Genomic DNA, 22934 nt, shown 5'->3' with positions numbered 1-22934 from the left:
TTCAGCCAAAGATTAGACAGCCCCATAAAACAAAATGAGACTAATGGGGAACAGCAGTCCAAGGAGAAGGACTAGAAGGCAGGAGAGGACAGGAAAGCTGGTAATAGGGAACCCAAGGTTGAGAAGGGACAGTGTTGACATTATGTGGGGTTGTTAACCATTTTCATAAAACAATATGTGTACTAACTGTTAAATGAGAAACTATTTGTTCTGTAAACCTTCATGTAAAGTACAATTTAAAAAAAAAAGGAAAAAGAAGAAAAAAAAAACTCTATGGAGCACAGTTCTACTCTGACACACATGAGGTTGCTGTGAATCAGAATTGACCGGACCACACAACTGGTTTACTGGGTTTTTTGTTAATGAGGTCATAGCAGGGTCGGGTGGGCCCTAGACCTTCTGAGTGGTGTCTATCCAAGGGGAGAACAGGCACAGAGTGACAAACCCAGGAGAACACGCCATGTGAAGATGGAAGCAGATGAATCTACAAGCCCAGGAGTGCCAAGGATTGTTGGAAGCTACTAGAAGCTGAAAGACAAAGAAGGACCTTCCCCTAGGGCCGACGTCCTGAATTTGGACTGCTAGCCTCCAGAACTGTGAGACAATAAACTTCTGTTTTTTAAAGCAACTCACGGTGGTGTTTTTTTTTAGTTGTTGTTCTGGTAACACTAGCAAACTAAGACAGGAGAAGAGCAGACTATCAGGATGTTCAAAGTCCCTCAACTATCCGTCTTCGTGTTATTATCTCTGTGGAGTCCAGGCCTGGGTTAAGACTGCTAGAAGTCATGAGCACTGAAGAGAGTGTGGGCTCCCTTACTGTTTCGGCCCCATCTTCATAAGTAATTAAAAAGAAAAAGCAAACAAAACTTAATATAAATTTAAGAAGGGCCAAGGAATTCTGTTCTTTCGTTTGTTTTTTTCTCATGACAATTATTTGGATGCTTTTTTTGTTTTGTTTTGGGAAATATCAAATTCTCTCTTAAACCTCTGCCCAGCCCTCATTGTTGGTGTGTCTGGTCTCCTGGTTCTCTAGATGTAGGCGTGGTCTGCCCTTTATGCTATTCAGAACTGAAGCTCTATTCTCTCTGCCTCCGTAACGTTTTCAATGACGAATTTCCTCACAAAAACCCTAGTCAATACTCTACTTTTAAAGACCCAGCTCTGGGATAAAGTCTGGTTTCTGGAATTCCAGAAACCACCCTGGCTGATCTTCCATCTTCCCTTAGACTACTGCAGAGCCCTCAGGAACAGGAAGCCCCTGTTATGGACAAGAAGGTCCAGGGGAGCGAGACCAGCAGTGATCCAGTAGGGCTAAGGGAGCTGCCAGAGGGTGACTTGTGTGGGTCAGGGTGCTGTCCCCTCCTCCTCACCCCCATAATGTTAATCAGTAATCCACCACCATCCTACAATTTTGTGAAATAGTTATTTGACATTTTCTCAATTTTATGTTACGCACTATGCAAATACAGTTTCAAAACATGTCTCCTAGCTGCATCTTCCAACTCGTGGCTGTTTCCATTCAGAAATTCCGAGTTGCCTCTGGAGAGAGTATTTAGAACATGGGAAGACTGTCTTCATCTTCCATTGGCCAGAATAAGGCAAATGGGTCCATCAGTTAGGATTTACCTCTGGTGCTGGTCAGCTTTCCTTGAATCACTGGGGGAACGCTGGACACCTGAACAAAATCAGCGCTTTGCTAGCAAGGAAGAGGGGAGAATGGATGTCGGGTAGGTAGCCAATAGTCTCTGCTGTAAGTGTCACCTTCAAACGTGAATCAAACTGGTGCACTCTCCTGCCCTGCCTGTGTGTCTGTCTGTGGCTTTACCCAGCCAGCCTGTCTATGCCTATGTGACTGCCTCATCTGCTCTGGCTCTCCACTCTGCCCATCCTGGGTTTCTGGCTGGGACATCCCGATCTCTGAGACCCCAGTAATGTGGAAGAGGGTGAAAACAACCCAAGGCCTAAACAAAGATGGAGAGATGCAAATGCTTAGCACATATTCTGGAACCAGCAAGGGGGCTGAGAATTTTGGAAGAGGAGATAGACTATTAGTGTAGATTCACTCATTCATTTATTCAACAAGCATCAGCTGAGTACCTACTATGTGCTAGGTATTGTGCTGGGCAGTGGGGATAGACTCCTGGACAAGAGGGACCTGGTCTCAGTGCTGGGCACTCCCACGTCCACTCTGCAGCCTTTCCCACTCAGCTTGAGTTCAGGAGGCTGACCGGGCTGGCTGCCTCCACAGATCCCTGCCCGCCAGCTTCCTGTTTGGCTTGGCCCTTCAGAGGGTAGGAAGAGTGTGAGTTTTTATTCTCCAAGTTCCCACCCTGCTGAATTTCTGCAGGTTACCTACGACCCTCCTAATAACGTGTTGTCTGGACATTTTATTATGCTTATCAGTATGTTAAGTTTTTCACACAAAAATATTTTAGTTGAAATTTTTAGCCATTATTTTTCATTTGACCTGAACATGTTTAGCTGCATGAAATTGCTCAACTGAACAATATGGTTTTGTTCATTTTATTATTTCAATAACACATCTTTGCAAGTTATGCTGCTTAGTAAAGTTATCCTCAGAATGTGTGGGTGTGGGAGGGACATGTTCCTTCCTGTCAAAAAGAAGAGAAATCCAGATACTCTGGTAGTAACTTACACAATGCAGTGGACATCAAAATCTTACACTTTGAATTGTGAAAATATAATACATGTACACACGCGCGCGTGCGTGCGCTTTAAAAAAATCATAAGTGATTACCCTTCAGCTGAAGATTAGACAGGCCCATAAAACAAATAATAATGCACATAGCTCGACCTTGTAAGTGAGACTAAATGGGCACACCAGCCCAGGGGCAAGGACGAGAAGGCAGGAGGGGACAGGAAAGCTGGACGAATGGAAATGGCGAACCCAAGGTAGAGAAGGGGAGAGTATTGACACGTCCCAGGGTTGGCAAACCAATGTTTTACAAAACAATATGTGTATTAATTGTTTAATGAGAAACTACTTTGCTCTGTAAACGTTAATCTAAAGCACAATAAAAAAATTACTTAGATTAAAAAAATAACAATGAAAACTAACAAATCAGAAGTGAGTACTTTCAAAGGGAGCCAGTCTTTTGGTCAAGGTGCTTTAAATGTGAGTCTTTTTCTTTGAAGAAAATGAACATAGATGACATCCAGAGTTGATTAACTATTGCTGCTCAGCTCCACCTGGGAGTGGACTGGGGCCTCATAATTCTTTCTTTTATTTAACCAGAAATTCTGTAATAGTCTATTGTTTTTCAAAAATCAGTGGTTTTTACTTTTTAAAAGAATTAAACGTGTATAATTAACCCACCTTCTCTTCATTCCAACATCTCCTACCCCCTCTATCCAATTACTATACCTTTTCCCCACGTACATCTGAACGAGATGTCTCCGGTCTGCACTGTCTTCATGATGATTGGTATGTTTAAGTCCATTGTTGTGGTTATGGAGTAGTGCCTTCCAACCTAGGAGGCTCATCTTCCAGCTCTGTATTGGACAATATCCTGTTGTGATCCATCGAAAATAGTAAACTATAGCAATTATGCATTGGAACTGCCATAGGGATTTGCATGCCCTTGAAAACCTAATTATGGCCTAATGACTTACAGTTGCTAATTACTGTTACTGACCATTTGAATCTCAGGTTATCTTGTGTTCATTTATTTGATCTGCATAATTTTTTAAAGAATGTCTTATTATACTTTTATTTATGAAAAATATACAAATATGAGTTAAAAAGTTTTTGCTTGAGCAGGGCACCCTTTCCTGGGGCACCATAGGGTTAGCAGTGGCCCTGGCTGGGGAGCAGCTTGAGGGCCATGTGAATTAGGCCTGTAGTTGAACTGCAGAGCAAACTATACAGAGTTGGGAACCCATGGGGAGTTGTACCAGCTTTCATTAACCAGCAAGAAGGAGATGGTTGATGCTTTCAGAAGCATCACATAAGCCCCAAGAGTGGACAAGAGCCCTTCACCATGGGTTTCAGCATCAGAGACCCCAGGATACAGGGGACCTTATGCAGACCCAGGCCCCTTTCTGTGAAGTAGCCTCTTTAAGCCCCTGCACTAATCCAGATGCCCTCTCAGGAGGAGAAACGGAGGCAGAGTGCAAGGGTGGAGGATACTCTGTGACTGAACATATTATATAGAACCATTAAACATTTCTTGAATTGACTGATGGGGCTGAATAAAGTTTTGTCCCCCGCTCCAGTACTATGCAGAAAGGCCAGATAAGTTAAAAATAAAATAAACTAAATTTTTTCCCAATTGATTTTTCTCCCCATTTAAAAATTTTTATACAAATTGTTCTGTGACACTGGTTACAATTTTAACAAGGTGTTAGCATTCTCGTTATTTTCATTCTGTTTGTTCTGTTGCCATTGATCTAGCTTCCCTTCCCCTCCTCACCTTCTCATCTGTGCTTTGGGTAAATGTTGACCCTTTGGTCTCATATAGTTGATTGTTTAAGGGACCCATTACTCATAGGTAATATTGTTTACTCTACAAGGCAATCTATTATTTAGCTGAAAGATGACCTCCAGGAGTGGCTTCAGTGCCATGTTCAAAGGGTATCTTAGGGCTATAGTCTCAGGGGTTCCTCTAGTCTCTATCAGCCCAGTAGGTCTGGCCTTTTTTAGGAATTTGTGTTTTGTTCTACATTTTTCTCCCATTCTATCTGGGACTTTCTATTGTGTCCCTGGTCAGAAAGACTGGTAGTGGTAGCTGGGCACCACTTAGTTCTTCTGCTCTCATGTTAGAAGTCATGGTTTGTGTGGGCTACTAGTCCTGTGGACTATAAACTACATTTTTATTATGCACATCTGAATCATTGTAGTGTGAACAAATTTGTAACCCTTCTATACTTCCATGGAGAGAGGAAACTTCACTTTCTCTGAATTAGCCTGTGGGAGAGTACTCCTGAAATTCTTCACAGCCCATCCGAAGGGTCATAATCAGAAAATTTGGATGATTTGTGTATGGTTCTGACACTTAACTCAGGGGCTCATTAAATCTTCCTCTAAGTAGGTCCTCAAATCTGAAAATAAGAAAACAGTCATGACACAAAATCTTCTTTAAGAAGGGATAAAATAATTTATTCTTGTGCTAGTCCTCGGCAGTTCTCTATTATTCTGTTGACAGTGAGAAACTGAAGGGTACCTTATTTTGATTTGTTCTTACATTCACTTAAAAACGTTTTTAAATAATATTTTGTTGTGCTTTTGGTGAAAGTTTACACAGCAACTTAATTTCCCATTTAACAATTTCTATACATAGCGTTCAGTGACATCAGTTACATTTTTTACAATGTGTCAATGTTCTCATTATTTCCATTCTGGTTGTTTTCTTTCCATTAATCTAGCTTACCTGCACCCTCCCTTACCTTCTCATCTTTGCTTTAGGGTAAATGTTGACCATTTGGTCTTATATAGATGATTTTTTAAAAGAGTTCCCTACTCATTGGTGATACTGTTTATTTTATGAGCCAATCTGTTACTTAGCTGAAACGTGATCTCCATGAGTGGCTTCAGTGTCAAGTTCAAAGAGTATCTTAGGGCAACAGTCTCAGGGGTTTCTCTAGTCACTACTGGTCCAGTAAATCTAGGATTGTTTAAGAATTTGAGTTTGGTTCTACATTTTTCTCCCATTCTATCCAGGATCATCTATTGGGTCCCTGGTCAGAACAGCCAGTAGTGGTAGCTGGCACCATCTAGTTCTTCTGGCCTCTGGATAAATGAGGCCGTGGTTCGTGTGGGGTCCTGTAGAGTAGTTTTTTCTTTGAGTCCTTGGTTTCCTTGTCTCTCTCTTGCCCCAGGCAAGTAGAGACTAATGGTTGTATCTTAGATGACAACTCGCAAGCTTTTAAGACCCCAGACACTACTCATCAAACTGGGATGTAGAACATAAACTTTATGAACTATGTTATGCCTGAGTTGTCCCAAGAGACTATGATCCTAAGCCTTCAAACCCAGTAAACCAATCCTGCGAGGTATTTGGTTATGTCTAGGAGTATGTGTAACTATGCCCCTCTGTGTTTTATTGTATACGTGAATGGATATGTAGCACACACAAATGTGTATATACGTATGCCTACAGATACACCTATACACACACATGCATGTACTCACATATGACTTCCTATACATATGTATACATATATATCTACCTATGTAACCACACATATTTTTTGGCTGTTATTGATGTTGTTGCAAAATAGTATATCTGTAGCATTTACCAAAAATGTCCCTTATTCTTGTGTACTTCTTAGTGTCATCATTTACCTTGGTCAAGTTGTGCAGATTTCACTTGCATTTGGCACTGCCCTTCCCATCACCCAAAATAACAAGTGTCTACTATCTAGAAAGTGATTCCTCCTCCCTCTCCCTCCCATTCCTGGTAACCACCAAAGAACATTGCTTTCTGTACATATACCTATTCTTGTCTTTTTATAAAAGTGAGATCACACAATATTTGTCCTTTTGGATAGACTTATTTCACTCAGCATGATGTCCTGCATATTGATCCATGTTATGTTTTCAGAACTCATCATTATTCTTGATAGCTAAGTAGTATTCCATTGTCTATATGTACCACAATTTGTTTATCCATTCATCTATTGTTGGGCACTTAGTTTGTTTCCACCTTTTTGATATTAAATAATGCTGTAATGAAAATTAATTTATATACATATACAGACATTATCTTCCTCCTGAAATGTTACCAAGATGATAATAGTTTTTGTTGTTTTTATGGAATAATCCTACAAGGAAGGAATAACAGACAACAACAAAATCTGGATGCTAGACGCCGGTGAAAGAGTGATGACTCAGTAAACCCAAGGAGATTGGCTCTTAAACCTAAAGTAGGGAAAGCTGAGAAGCGACATGATCTATCCTGCAGAGTCATCCAAAGGGCTAGGGAATTGAAGCATAGATACTTCTGGACGGGATGGATGAATAAGGATAGCTGGTGATATGTTTTACATATAAACAAACAAACAAAAACTCCCAGCTTTCTTCCCAGTTCCGTTCAGCTGGAAACTGCCCTTCCCCCTTCCCAACAGAAGACACTGGGTTTATTATCTGGGCAATTAAAACAGGGTCCAGAAATAGAGGCATGTACATTTGAATTTAAGGCAGAGGCGGCACTACAGTGCAAGTTAATTTTGCCAGTTTGATAGGTGTGTAAGATTTCTCATTGTGGGTTTTTTTTTAAAATATTTTATTGTGTTTTAGGTGAAAGTATACACAGCAAATTAAATTCCCATTCAACAATTCACGCACAAATTGTTCTGTGACATTGGTTATAGACCCTGTAATGTGTCAGCCTCTCACCATTTCCACCCCTCTTGCCCCATCCGTCCAGTTTCCCTGCCCCTCAATGCCTTCTCAGTTTTGCTTTTGGGTGAATGTTGACTGTTTGATCTTGTATGGTTGATTGTTTAAAGGAGCACATTCCTCGTGGCTGTTATTGTTTATTTTATAGGCCAATCTATTATTTGGCTGAAAAGTGACCTCTGAGAGTGCCTTCAGTTCCAGGTTAAAAGGCTATGTTAGGATGTTAGTCTTGGAGGTTCCTCTAGTTTCTATTAGTGCAGTAAGTCTGGTGTTTTTTTATGAATTTGCACTTTGTTCTACATTTTTCTCCCGTTCTATCCCGGACCTTCTATTGTGTCCCTGGTCAGAATGGTTATTGGTGGTAGCTGGGCACCATCTAGTTCTTCTGGTCTCACGCTAGAAGAGGCTGTGGTTTGCATGGGCAAATTAGTCCTGTGGACTAATTTCTTTGTTGAGTCTTTGGTTTCCTTCACATTCCTTTGCTCTAGACAGGAAGAGACCAATAGCTGCGTCTTAGATGGGCACTTGAAAGCTTTTAATACATCAGATACTACTCACCAAACTAAGATGTAGAACACTATCTTTATGGACCAAGTTATGCCAGTTGTCCTAGAAGTCTCACAAGACTATGGTCCAGAGCCTTCAAACCCAGTAAATAAATCCCTCAAGGTGTTTGGGTATGTCTAGGAAGTATCCATAACTGCACCCCCTATGAGCTTTATTGTATGTTTGAATATATATGCATCACCTACAAACATGTATACACATATGCCCACAAATATACCTATATATGCACATGCATGTACTCCCATGTGCCTTCCCACACCCATGTAGCATACATATCTCCCTATGTAACCACATATTTTTTGCTTGTTTTTATTATTGTTGCAAAATTGTATGTGTTATAGCATTTACCAAAGTTTGTCCTTTATTCTTGTATACCTTTCACTATTTCATTTACCTTGGTCAAGTTGTGCTGACTTCCCCTGTATAGTGTATTGCCTTTTTCATCACCAGAATTAACACGTGCCTACTATCTAGAATTGATGCACTTGTATTATGATGTTGGCGAAGAATATTGAATATACCACGGACTGCCAGAGGAACGAACAAACCTGTCTTGGAAAAAGTACAACCAAAATGTTCCTGTTTCTTTGATCATTGCCATTTTTCCAGGAGAGAGACGGTATCTCATTGTGGTTTTGACTTTCATCTCTCAAATGTATAATGCAAAAGACCTGTTTAAAGTGTTAAAAAGCAAAGATGTCACTTTAAGGACTAAGGTGCACCTGACCCAAGCCATGTGAAAGCTGGACAAGGAATAAGGAAGACTGAAGAAGAATTGATGCCTTTGAATTATGGTGTTGGTGAAGAATATTGAATATACCATAGACTGCTAAGAGAATGAACAAATATGTCTTGGAAGAAGTACAGCCAGAATGCCCCTTAGAAGTGAGGATGACAAGACTTCGTTTCACGTATTTTGGACATGTTATCAGGAGGGATGAGTCCCTGGAGAAGGACATAATGTTTGGTAGAGTAGAGGGTCAGCAAAAAAGAGAAAGATCCTCAACTAGATGGATTGGCACAGTGACTGCAACAATGGGTTCAAGCATAACAAGTATTGTGAGGATGGCGCCGGACTGAGCAGTGTTTCTTTCTGTTGTACATAGGGTCACTATGAGTTGGAACTGACTTGACGGCACCTAACCACAACAACAATGGCTAATGATCACCAGCATCTCTTCACGTGTTAGCTGCCTGAATGTTCTTTTTGGTGAAATGTTTCTGTTCATGTCCTTTGCCCATTTTTTTTTTAACTGTACTTTAGATGAAGGTTTAGAGAGCAAATCAGTTTCTCATTAATTAATATAATACACATATTGTTTTGTGACTGGTTGCCAACCTCACGACTTGTCAACACTCTCCCCTTCTCAACCTTGGGTTCCCCATTACCAGGTTTCCTGTTCCCTCCTGCCTTCTAGTCCTTGCCCCTGGGATGGTGTGCCCATTTAGTCTCATCTTGTTTTATGGGCCTAATCTTTGGCTGAAGGATGAACCTCAGGAGTAACTTCAGTACTGAGTGAAAAGTGTGTCTGTGGGCCATACTCTCAGGGTTTCTCCAGTCTCTGTCAGACCAGTAAGTCTGGTCTTTTTTGTGCGTGTGTGAGCTAGAATTTTTTTGTTCTACATTTTTCTCCATCTCTGTCCTGGACCCTCTATTGTGATCCCTGTCAGAGCAGTCAGTGGTGGTAGCCAGGCGCCATCTAGTTGTGCTGGACTCTGTCTGGTGGAGGCTGTGGTAGTTGTGGTCCATTAGTCCTTTTAACTAATCTTTCCCATATGTCTTTGGTTTTCTTCATTCTGCTCTCCTCTAGATGGGGTGAGACCACTGGAGTATCTTAGATGGCCTCTTACAAGCTTTTAAGATCCCAGACGCTACTCACCAAAGTAGAATGTAGAACATTTTCTTTATAAACTATGTTATGTCAATTGAGCTAGATATTCCACAAGATCATGGTCCCCAGCCCTCAGCCCAGTAATTCGGTCCCTCAGAGAGTTTGGATGTGTCTATGGAGCTTCCATGACCTTGCCTTAATCAAGCTGTGCCCTTTGCCCATTTTTTGGTTGGATTGTTTGTCTTTTTGTTGTTGAAGTTTTCTATATATTTTAGAGATTAGGGCCTTGTCAGATATGTCTTTACAAAAAAAAAAAAAAATTCCCACTCTGTAGGTTCTCTTTTTACTGTTTTGGTAAAGTCTTTTGATGAGCATAAGTATTTAACTTTTAGGAGGTCCCAATTATCTAGTTCATCTTCTGCTGTTTGTGCATTGTTAGTTGTGTTTGATAGTGTATTTTAACTACAGATTAGGACCCCTAGCTCATCCCTATATTATCTTCCAGGAACTTTATAGTTCTAGTTTTAACGTTTAGGTCTTTGATCCATTTTGAGTTAGTTTTGTGTATAGTGCAAGGTATGGATCCTGTTTCATTTTTCTGCAAGTGGATATACAGTTTTGCCAGCACTGTTTGTTAAAGCAACTGTCTCTTCCCCTTTGAATGGACTTTGACTTTTTGTTGAAGATCAGCTGTCCATACATGGATGGATTTACTTCTGGCTTCTCAATTCTATTCCGTTGGTTTATGTGTATTTCATTGTATGGGTACCAGGCGGTTTTGATTACTGTGGCTGTACAGTAAGTTGTGAGATCGGGAAGTGAGAGGCCTCCTACTTTGTTCTTCTTCTTCAATATTGCTTTAGCTCTTCAGGGCCTCTTTTTTCCAATGTAAAGTTGGAGATTAGTGTTTCATTTCGTTAAAGAATGTTGTTGGGATTTGGATTGGGATCTCATTATATTTATAGATCACTTTGAGTAGTACTGGCATTTTCACACTGTTAAGTCTTCCAATCCATAAGCATGGAATGCTTTTCTGTTTATGTAGATCTCCTTTGGTTTCTTGCAGTAGTGTTCTGTAGTTTTGCTTGTACAGTATGTCTTTTATGTCCCTAATTAAATTTATTCCTAGGTATTTTATCCTTTTGGGTGCTATTGTAAATGGTATTGTTTTCTTGATTTCCTTGTCAGAGTCCTCCTTGTTAGTGTAGAGGAATCCAACATTTTTGTATATTGGTATCGTACCCTGCCACTTTGCTGAACCCTTCTATTAGTTCCAGTAACTTCCTTGTGGAATAGCTAGGATTCTCTATGTATAGTATCATGTCATCTGTGAATAGGGATAGTTTTACTTCAGAATCAACTTGATGGCAACGGGTTTGGTTTTTTGGTTTACCAATTTGGATACCCTTTGTTTTCTTTCCTTGCCTTATTGCTCTGGCTAGGACTTCCAGTACATTATCGAATAAGAGTGGGCATCCTTGTCTTATTTTCATTCTCAAGGGGAAATGCTTTGAATCTCTCTCTGTTTACAGTAATGCTGGCTGTTGGTTTTGCAAATACACTCTTAATTATGTTGAGGAATTTCTCTTCTATTCCTATTTAGCTGAGAGTTTTTATCAGGAAAGGGTATTGGACCTTATTAAATGCCTCTTCTGCGTCGATTGAGATGATAATGTGATTCTTTTCCTTTGTTTTATTTATGTGGTGAATTACATTGATTGATTTTCTAATGTTGAACCATCCTTGCATGCCTGGTATGAATTCCACCTGATCATGATATATTATTTTTTTGATATGCTGTTGTATTCTTTTGGCTAGGATTTTGTTGAGAATTTTTAAATCTATATTCATGAGGCATCTTTGTCTGTAATTTTTTTTTTTTTTTTGGTGGTATCTTTGCCTGGCTTTGGTATCAGGGTTATGCTGCCTTCATACAATGAATTAAGGAGTAGTCTTTCCTTTCCTATGTACTGGAATAGTTTGAGTAGAACTGGTGTCAACTCTTCTCTGAATGTTTGGTAGAATTCTCCAGTGAGGCCATCTGTGCCAGGGCTTTTTTTGTTGGGAGTTTTTTTTTATGACCTCTTCAATTTCTTCTTTTGTTATGGGTCTATTTAGATTCTCTCCCTCTATTTGTGTTAGTTTAGGTAGGTAGCAATTTGTTTCAGAAATTTGTCCAGTTCTTCTGGGTTTTCAAATTTGTTGAGTACAATTTTCCATAATATTCTATTATGATTCTCTTTATTTCAGTTGGTTCTGTTGTAATGTCACTCATTTCATTTTTTCTTTTGGTTATTTGCATCTTCTCTTCTTCTACCTTTGTCAGTTTGGCAAGTGGTTTGTCAATTTTATTGATCCTCTCAAAGAAACTACTTCTTGTTTTATTGATTCTTTCTATTGTTTTTCTATTTCATTTATCTCTGCTCTGATCTTTATTATTGCCTTTTTCTGGTGACTGTGGACTTCTTTTGCTGTTCCTTTTCTATTTGTTCAAGTTGTTGGGTTTAGTTATTGATTTTGGACCTTTCTTCTTTTTTTGAAGTGTTCATTTATTGCTATAATTTTTCCTCTGAGCACTTCTTTTTCTGTGTCCCAGAGGTTTTGTTATGTTGTATCGCCAATCTCATTTGACTCTAAGAATTTTTTAAATTTCATTTTCAATTTCTTCTATGACTCAATAGTTTTTAAGTAATCTGTTATTCAGTTTCCATGTATTTAATTTTGTTCCTTGCTCTTTCTGTTATTGATACTAGTTTTATAGAGTTATGGTCAGAGTAGATGCTGTGTATTATGTCAATATTTTTGAATTTATTGAGGCTTGCTTTGTGGCCTATGATAAGGTCTATTCTTGAGAATGATCCAAGTGTGTTGGAGAAGAACATGTACTGTGCTGCTGTTGGGTGGCGTGTTCTGTATATGTCTATAAGGTCAAGTTGGTTGATTGTGTTATTTAGATACTCTGTATCTTTATTGAGTTTCTTTCTAGTTGTACTGTCCATCATTGAAAGTGGTATGTTAAAGTCTCCTACTATTATTGTAGAACTGTCTATTTTTCTTTGCAATTCAGTTAGAATTTGTTGTATGTATTTTGGAGCTCTGTCACTGGGTGCATATGTATTTATTATTGTTATGTCTTCTTGGTGAATTTACCCTTTAATCATTATATAATGCCTTTTTTTGTCTCTTATAATGGATTTTGTCTTAAAGTCTGTCATGCATTGCATTATGTCCCCCCAAAAATGCATGTATCAATTTGGCTGGGCTACAATTCCCAGTATTATGTGGTTGTCCTCCATTCTGTGATTGTAATTTTATGTTAAAGAGAATTATGGTGGGATTGTAATACCCTTACTAAGGTCACATCCCTGATCCAATGTAAAAGGACTTTCCCTGGAGTGTGGCCTGCACCACCTTTTATCTTACAAGAGATAAGAGGAAAGGGAAGCAAACAGAGTTGGGGACCTCATACCACCAAGAAAGCAGCACGGGGAGCAGAGCGCGTCCTTCCATTTGGTGTTCGATCTAATTCTTCATCCTTCCTTTTGATGCTGCAGGATTGTCACTGCATCTGTTTCACCTGATTTCTTGGGTCTTTGCTGTCCTGCTGTGTCTGACTAAGCTGCCGTCTTGGACCGCCTCCTCTCCATTGTGGTTATAATTTGCATTTCACTAAATATCAAGAAGGATGAGTAGGTTTTCATAAGATTATTGGCATTTAAAATTCCTCTTTGGTAAAATGCTTGTTCAAATCTTTTGCACATTTTTCTATTGGGCAGATCTTTACTAATTTTAGCCAATCCTAGTTTTCCTGGATTCTTTAGATTCACCAAGTTTCTCTGACAGCCTCATTCATTCTCGCCTCAGCCATTTCAAGCCCAGGATCCTAATCCTGCCCAATTGCTTGTGTTGCAAACTTCCTAAGCTAATGTGATCATGCATGACTCTTAGTTACTTTTTAGTGCATAATGGTAGCCACCAAAATGTTTGAGGTGGGTGAAGGTTACTACAACATTGCTGCTAGATTATAATGAAAGCATGTCTCCAACCAGATTCTACCATACATACAAACATTTAATAAATAAATATTTATTAGTAATTAGGCACAGAACAATTCATAAAACCTGTTCTGTATGCTTTATGAAATGTCAAGTCTATGAAATTTTTAGAGGTTTCAAGTCAACTACCACCCCACAAGAAAGGGTCACTCCGTGAACCAATATTTCAGAGGCAGTAATCTATTACCCTTACATTAGGGATTAGGCAACCGAATTTTCTCCTAACTAAGAGGAGGTTATAATACAGGACTGTTTTAAGATCAACGCTTGAACCTCATCTCTAAGAATATATTGTCCATACAAGAATGGATGTCTCTAAGATATTTTAGCCCATCTATATATCTTGAGACCTTTAAATTCACTAGTCCTAATGGAGTTCAAGTCTACCAGTCTTGTTCCTTTCCAGTCTCCGATCAACTAGCCAAGCCATTAGTGACTGCCCAGGAACATGTGTATACCTCTGACCACTTCTCCACCCAAGTGAACAACTAAGTATATTGCCTGCATCTCTGCCCATTGGGAGGATTTTCTTTCTAAGGCTACCTCTGAGCAGACCTGTGGTGTAGAAGCTATCCATTTATGGCTAGTACCAAAATATCATGCAAAGACATTCATGAATCAGGCCTGAATGTTTCTCTCCTCTACCAGCTAGTGACAGGAACTTCTCCTCCCTCTCCTTCCCATATAGCCAGAGGTTTGAGTTGAGGGAGAAGCATCAGTGCTATTGAAATTCTTACCTTGAGATTCTGGACCACCTGTGTATATAATTTACTTGAGCCTTCTGGGCCTGCTCAGGCTGATCTTGAATGTATCATTAACTTCTGAGCTGCAAGCATGGTAGTTCTGATAATACCCATCTCATGATGATCAGCTGCTGTCACATACTTACTTGATGCCTCTGGTTAGAAAGTCAGTATCTACGAGGACTCAGTGGCATACCAGTAGCTATTTTGAAAATGGAAAGTAGTTCTCTGCTACACAGTGGTATTGCTTAAGAGTCCTAAAGCCTTACCACTCAACCTTCTTAGCCACTGTGGATACCTCTAGGACCATCAGTTCTTCTGGGTCATATAGCCTATTACAGGGTAGATTGTACCCTCGTCTGCACCCACTGGAGAGCTTTCTCTTGCCCTGCGCTCCACTTAAACTGGTAGCCTTCTGAATCACCCAGTAAACAGGTCAGAGCAGTATTCCCAAATGTGATATGTGGTGTCTCCAAAATCCAGAGAGGCTCATAATTGCCTTGTCTTTTTTTACTGGTAGAAGATGAGAGGTGCAACAATTGGCCCTGTCCCTTAAAGGAAATTTCCCTTCTTCCTTAAGACCATTAGATCCCTGAAGTCTTTATCAAAGTGACCTTCATGGCATTTATCTCTCACTCTCTGTCAAGCTTGTATCTTACTAAGGAATCTAGAATTCTTGCCAGGTCATAGTCACCAGGTCCAATTAATATGATACCACCAATGTAGTGGACCAGCATGGTGGTTTGTGGAACGTCAAGATACTAAGTGTTCCTGCAGATTTTATTGTGACAGAGAGTAGGAGAGTAAACATAGCCCATTTCAAGAAAGTACTGGTGTACTTTCCTGTGAAAGCAAACTGCTTTTGCTCCTTCTTATTGATGAAGATTGAGAGAAATGCACCGGATCAAGAGCTGCGTACCCGCTGCCAAAAGAAGAGCTGGTCTACGCCAATAAAGACATCACATACAACACAGCTGTTGCGATTGGCTACCATTTGTTTAAGTCTGCAGTAATGCACTGTCATCTGCCATGATCCATCTGGGTTGTGCAAGGGCCAGACAGGGAACTGAACAAAGGAATAATGAGAATCATACCCCCTGCTCCTTCAAGTCTTTGATGGTGATGCCAATCACTGCAGTATCTCAGGATGTGGTGTTGCCGCAGCTCAGAGAAGCCCTGGGGTAGGCCAGGTGCTGTCAGGTTGATCCTTTACTAAGCTCTTCAAAGCCTGCTTTGTGCAGGCTGCTGCAGTGCGTTGGAGGATGATGTGGGGCTGGAAGGATTTGAAGTGGCACCCAGAGGTGTTTAATACTCTGAATACCTCCTATGCTAGGCAGATACAGATATAGATACATATTTCTTACTGGATTTTAAATTCTTAAAGGGCAGGTATCCTTTTACAGACTTCCTTTAACAGGAGCTATCAGGTAGAAGTTTTACCTGATATGTACAAACTAATACATTAATTAAATGAATACATCAGCATCGCATTGAAAGACCCAGATCACATTAAAAGGCGAGGCAAATATGGATATTCACCATACCAAAGGACTCTAAAAGAAAAAGTGCCATTGAATCCAGTTTGCTTGTGCCTGGATGTCGGTTGGAGGGTATGATGGATGGAGGGGGGGCTCTGACCTGACCCAGACTTAGAAATCCAGCCAACATCCAGACTGATGGACTACCAGAACTAAGGTTTTTTTTTTTTTTTTTGATAAGTTCTATACTATGATAGAGAAATCCATTTTTTCTCAGCAAATTTCTTAAATATGTAGTCAAATCTAAGAAATTGAGGCAGTATAGAGGAGGTAGAGATTAAAGTTAGCCCACTTCCTCACAAAGGCTGGTGACTTCCTATGGTGAGAAACCAATGCCTGGAGGCATTGTATCTTACTAGGGCAACTAGAATTCTTGCCAGGTCATATTTACCAGATCCAATTAATATGATATCACCTATGTAGTGGACAAGCAGGGTGGGGCTTCAGGGAAATTTCTGTTGTCACATGCCCAGGCATAAGGAGGAAGGACAGTTTGTAAGATAAGGCAGACCTTAGTTTCTGACTGCCAATTCTATTAGCCTCCTTTCTCCTAAGTGTGGAAAAACAGAGATTCTGTCACTAGGTCCAATGCTAAGGTGTCTGCTAGGCTAGTCTGCAGTTGAAATAGATGGTTTAATAGAGAACGAGAAAGAGAGAGAGATAAAAATTGTGCTTTTTTTTGGTGGCAGAAAGCCACAGGTCCATCACTAATGAGCCATTATTCCGAATAAAATGACTTGTCCCAGGTGAGACGGCAGCTTCAAACGGTGGAAATGAAATTAAGGGCGCAAGTAAAAGAACTGTGTATTATATGGGCAATGGGGTAGCTGGGGCCACCACCATCTTGAACAAACAGCCTGCTCAGAACAGTCTCACTTGTCTTGTGTGGGAAACTCTCCCTGAGAGATAAGGTCGCCTAGAGAACAATCATTTCACATCATCAACACCAGGAGCATTTCAGTATTAAAATGCGGTGTCATTGGGCTTAACATTCAAGTCCGCAAGCTCCTTTCTGGGAAAAATTTGTTTTCTTTTTCTTTTTTTTAACAGTATGGCTGTTAATAGGAGAGACATAAGAATGTTTAAAATAAAACACTGCAATCCTGATTTAGGTATAAATCTTCTTCCATAGTTTTAAAATCCATCATGTGCTTTCTCATCTGCTTACTTGCTTGAGGCAGATGCAGACAGATACCTTATTCATAGCTCCACCTTTTCTCTAACAATTCTTTTGTATCTCCTGATTTTGAGCAATTGAGCGCAGGAATAAGCAATTTGAAAATACTCCTTCTAAAACTCTAAAGTGTTGCATAAAGGAAAGGTATTGTCATTTCCGTTTTAACTCTAAAGCAGACGGAGATACAACTCTTCATACGTCTAATGTTTAAGAATGGATGGACAGAAAACAAAGTAGGTTTGCTTTTTAATTTTTCAAAAACAACCTCTCAAGGATGAAGCAATGTTTATTTTTTTTAAAAACAAGCAAAAACAAAAAAGGGGGCATTATGTAGTGTGTAGTAGCCTTAGTGGCACAGTGGTTAAATGCTTGGCTGCTAACCAAAAGGTTGGCAGTTCGAGCCCACCAGGGCACTCTTCGGGAGAAAGATGTGGTAGTCTGTTTCCCTAAAGATTTTGCCTTGGAAACCCAATGGGGCAGTTCTACTCTGTCTTATAGGATAGTCTTCAGTCGGAATCAACATGGCGGCAATGGATTATGTAGTGTGTGTTGTTGTGGGGGTAGTTTGCTGCCATCAAGTCGATTCTGACTCATGGTGACTTCATGAGTACAGAGTAGAACTGCTCCATAGGGTTTTCAAGGCTGTAACCTTTGGAAGCAGATTGCTAGGCCCGTCTTCCGAGGCACCGCTGGATGGGTTTGAACTGCCAACCTTTCAGCTGGTAGTCAAACGCTTAACCAATTGTGCCACCCAGGGACTCCTCATTTAGTGTATAATAGGATATAAAAAAGGGAATTTTGGCTGAGACCCTAACATGAGAAAGATCATATTCCAAACTGAGTTTTCAAATAAAGATGCAAACCTTTAAGATGGGTTGTGAGAGACTGTAATGACTGTTCACTCTTGCCTACATCAAAGGTATAAAACGGTCAAAACGTGTAAGGTTGGAAGGAGCTGTATGAGGATTTTTAGAGAGAGCTACTGAAGTGTTTTAATTTGAGGCCCCCAAGGGGGAGGAGTGGGGAGCACTCACCCTCAACTAAGTTACTGAGAAGGAAAGTAAGCAGACCATGTGACGTATATGACACACACCCCATGCAGTTGGGGGCCCGGTAAACTGGCGTTCAATTTCGCCTGGAGAAATCTAGAGGGTGAGAGATGGTGGCCTTCTGCTGATGGTGGAGTGGGATGGTCAACTGTGTGGGAGGCCAGCATGATCTGAGGACCAGAAGTGAGCGGACTCATGAGGAAGCTGTTATGGGGTCACTTTAGGTCTTGTCCAAGAGGGCTACCTGGAGGGACAAATGGCTGCAAGTGTTGCTGGGTTCGCATAGTTATGGGTAGAGCAGTGAGCCTGAGAGAAATCATCACCAATAAGGAAACTAAAGGTCCCTTGGTGGTGCAAATGGTTTGCACCCGTCTACTAATCTAAAAGGTTGGCAGTTCAAACCCACCCAGTGGTGCTACACAAGAAAGACCAGTGCTTCCATAAAGATTACAGCCAGGAAAACCCTGTGGAGCGGTTCTCTGTAACATGGGGTTGCCATGAATAGAAGTCAACTCGACCGCAACGGGTTTGATTTTGGTTTTAATAAGGGAACCGCAAATGAGAGAGCCCCTCTCACTTGGTCGGCTGGAGGAAGATCTCTGAAGATTCCACAAGAACAGTCCGTGAGAGGAAGAGTCAGCCTTAAACACGTCCCAGGACCTGGGAGCAAGAGGCCAGCTCGTGACACTATCAGTTTATCCCGATCACTCCTTCTTTTGTTTCCCTGCTACCCCACCGTGCAACCCCAACCTGGGAGGTGTCAGAAATCATGGTTAGCAAACGGGAGAGGGCCTGGGAAGAAATAGAATATTAGGTAGGAAAGAGAGACAGACCGGTTTCCTAGCTGCCTTCCTCAGCTGCAGGCTTCCCACCACAGCATGCCGTCTGTAGTGGGGGCCTCAACTTAAATCACGTCTGGGTTTGGACTATTACAGGGGGCTGAGCATCCTAATTTCTGTACTGAGAGAATTTGTACTTCTCAAGAGATATCATAGAGGGGCCAAAGTTTTTATCTAGGGGCAGGGAAAAACTAGAAAAACTACTGAATACATGTAAAGGAATAGTGATAAAATTATTTCCCGAGGGCTCCCAAGAACCATGTCGGTTCAATCAGTAGGTGACCGGCGCTCAGAATACAGAATAAAACTTCGCAAAACTTGATGTTTCCTGAGCTGCTTCTATTATTACTCTTAAATATATATTATTTTTTCCAAATTAGATAAGCAAACTCACTGTAGAGAATTTAGAAAATACATAAAAATATTAAAATCCTACCATTATTTATTGCTTAAAGTATGAACAGAAAGCGTCTATTCATTAAAAAAAAAAAAACGTAGTCAGTGTTCCAAGCGTTACTTCTAAACGGTGAGGTTTGAGGTTTCTCATCTCTCTTTTGCCTGTGTGTTGAGGCACACAGCTAGGATTTCGTCTCTGTAGCTCACTGCCCGTGCCCTTTCAACCTCCCCTTCTCCACTCTCTGGAACTGGCCTCCTCGTTTGTACTAATCTGGTTACAGGAGAGCTGCCCTGTCCTTACACAATGCTATTTTCTTCACCACAGTTTACTGGTCTAAAGATGGAGCACAGACCCAAGGCAGGCCAATTAGAGGTCTTCCCTGAAAATTTGGAACTAGGACAAAGAGATGTAAGCTTATCATCCTTTTTCCTCCCCATGGAACCTGAAAGGAGAGTGATAACAAGAGACACAAAGGAAGCTGTCCCCCGGAAAACAGCACAGAGGGCAGGAGGGGGAAACGTGGCTGCGGCTGAGCCTCTGTCCCACTTTACCCCTGTGGTCTCAGGCAGCTCTCTCTCTGCTTTCTGTGTGACAGCCCCATATTCTAAAATCACGTTTTCCTTTTTGCTAAGCCGTCACTATTAAATTTCTGTAGCCTGAAACCAAGTACACTATATCTTTACATTGTCTAATTTTTCTTTTAAAAACGCATATGTACTTGCTTAAATGAAATTTTCCAAGGACATAGGACTGTCCTTATTTAGATGTAGGATCTGTGTCCACTCTTAGGAGACACAGACAGAAACATTCCATAGCCCCCTCACCCCACATGTGAGTGGATTTTGTCTGTTTAAAATGAATGAACAGTGTTAACGAGGGGAGAAAAATCACAGAATGTCGGCTGAGGGGAGTGTGTGTGTGTGTGTACTTGAGAAGATCACTCCTACTCTTTTTCTAGTTCTGGGTTAAAATCATCGCTGATTTCTTGTGTGCGTAACGGTCCCCAGGCTTGTTGGAATAAGCTGGTGGAGCCATTTTCTCCCTCCGTTACACTACACTGTCTATTTATCAGCTAAGCGGAATGGGATAGAAGTTTGGTCGAGTCCCAATAGGTCACGGTGCTGACTTTGTCTGAGAGTTCTACTTCAGTCTTTAAGGTTTTGCTTACAATGGTTGTAGTAGATCGTTCCTTGGGACACCTGCCTTGCCCCAGTTTCCTTACCTGAGAGTTACCCATTACCGACAAATTGGGAGGCAGTGGTAAAAGCAATCAATTGCTAACCGAAAGGTCGGTGGTTTGAAATCACCAGGGGCTCTGAGGGAGAAAGATGTGGCAGACTGCTTCCGTAGAGATTCACAGCCTTGGAAACCCTATGGGGTCGCTATGAGTCGGAATCGACTCAACAGCAGTGGGTTTTAATTCCAAGCTGACATCATGTGACCCTTCTCTTCCAACACCCACAGCTCTTGTTACACCAGGGATGGGACTTGACCCAACTGCGTTCTTCAGGTTCTGTCTTCCGAGAGACTACAGATAGTGACTTTCAGGCACTGGGGCTGAGAGAGACCACCTAGAATCAAGGCTCGGGAGAGCATTTTGTCATGAGTATACTACGTCCTGTCTGTCAGTTTGTTGTACTGTGGTGGCTTGCATGTTGCTATGATGCTGTGTATTTCATACACCAGCAGGGTCACCATGGTAGACAGGTTTTAGTGGAGTGTCCAGACTAAGACAGACTAGGAAGAAAGGCCTGGTGATCTACTTCCGAAAATTAACCAATGTAAACCCTATGGACAATAAGAGAATACTGTCTGATACAGGACCAGGCAGTGTTTTGTTCAGTTGTATATGTGGTAGCCATAAATTGGAGCCTACTCAATGGCAGCTAACAAGACCACCACCATTTCCTATGGAAACGATAATAAGGTTTGAAGATTTTCTAGTGACATTATAGATCTTGAGTAATTTTTTAAAAATTTGCTTTTGAGAAGCTATAGTCTACATAGGTGACTGAAAATAGCAAAGTTAAATATATCTTGTGAGCTACAAAAATATTCAGACCCTGAGGGACCGAATTACTGGGTTGAGGGCTGTGGGGACCACGGTCTCAGGAAACATCTAGCTCAATTGGCATAATATAGTTTATAAAGAAAATGTTCTACATTCTACTTAAGTGAGTAGCATCTGGGGTCTTAAAAGCCTGTGAGTGGCCATCTAAGATAGTCCACTAGTCTTACCCTTTCGGGAGCAAGGGAGAATGAACAAAACTAAAGACACAAGGAAAAGATTAGTCCAAAGGATTAATGGACCACAACTACCACAGCCTCCACCAGACTGAGTCCAGTACAACTAGACGGTGCCCAGTCACCACCACTGACTGCTCTGACAGAGATCACAATAGAGGGTCCTGGACAGAGCTGGAGAAAAATGCAGAACAAAATTCTAACTCACAAAAATAGACCAGCTTTACTGACCTGACAGAGACTGGAGAAACCCCGAGAGTACGGCCCCCTGACACCCTTTTAGCTCAGTAATGAAGTCACTCCTGACGTTCACCCTTCAGCCAAAGATTAGACAGGCCCATAAAATAAAACAAGACTAATGGGGCACACCAGCCCAAGGCCAAAGACTAGAAGGCAGGAGGGGACAGGAAAGCTGGTAATAGGGACTCCAAGGTTGAGAAGGGACAGTGCGGACATGTTACGGGGTTGTTAACAAATGTCATAAAACAATACGTGTACTAACTGTTTAATGAGAAGCTAGTTTGTTCTGTAAACTTTCATCTAAAGTACAATAAAAAATTAAAAAATACTCAGAAATGTGTCTGACAAATTATTGCTGCAAATATATTGTAATTATTTGATAGGGGTCATGTCATGTATTGGAGAATCACTCAAGTTTAGTTCCTCATATTGATGTCCCATCAGTATAACCTTCCTTGCCATGTTTATCATCAATTTCTGTAGCAAATGTATGTAGGTGCAGGAATTAATGCTTATTACAATCTCCAAATTATGTGTGCCTTCTGAACAATGAAAAGGCCATAATATTTTTTCAATATTATAAACCTTTCTTTTAAGGATATTGTTGTATCCCATATGGGAAAAGAAAAAATTAATTTTGAAATTTAGTTTTGGGTTACAAATCAGCCAGCTGTGGGATCTGTAGTCAAAATTAGTTCTCTTCCTCCCTTTTTTAGTATTTTCTACACTGGAGAAGTTGATTTCAATGTCCAGAAACTTTGCAATTTGTTTCACCTAAATACCATATTTTAAAATAAATATCACTACTGCATTTTTCTTCAAAGAATTTCTTAACTTCCTTTGATGCTTTCATGGGCATTATGCTTATAGAATTTTTGTTACTGTACCACTTT

The sequence above is a fragment of the Trichechus manatus genome, unplaced genomic scaffold (genome assembly GCF_000243295.1).
Source record: "Trichechus manatus latirostris isolate Lorelei unplaced genomic scaffold, TriManLat1.0 scaffold00146, whole genome shotgun sequence".
Lineage (NCBI taxonomy): Eukaryota > Metazoa > Chordata > Mammalia > Sirenia > Trichechidae > Trichechus > Trichechus manatus.
This window is presented reverse-complemented; position numbering follows the sequence as displayed.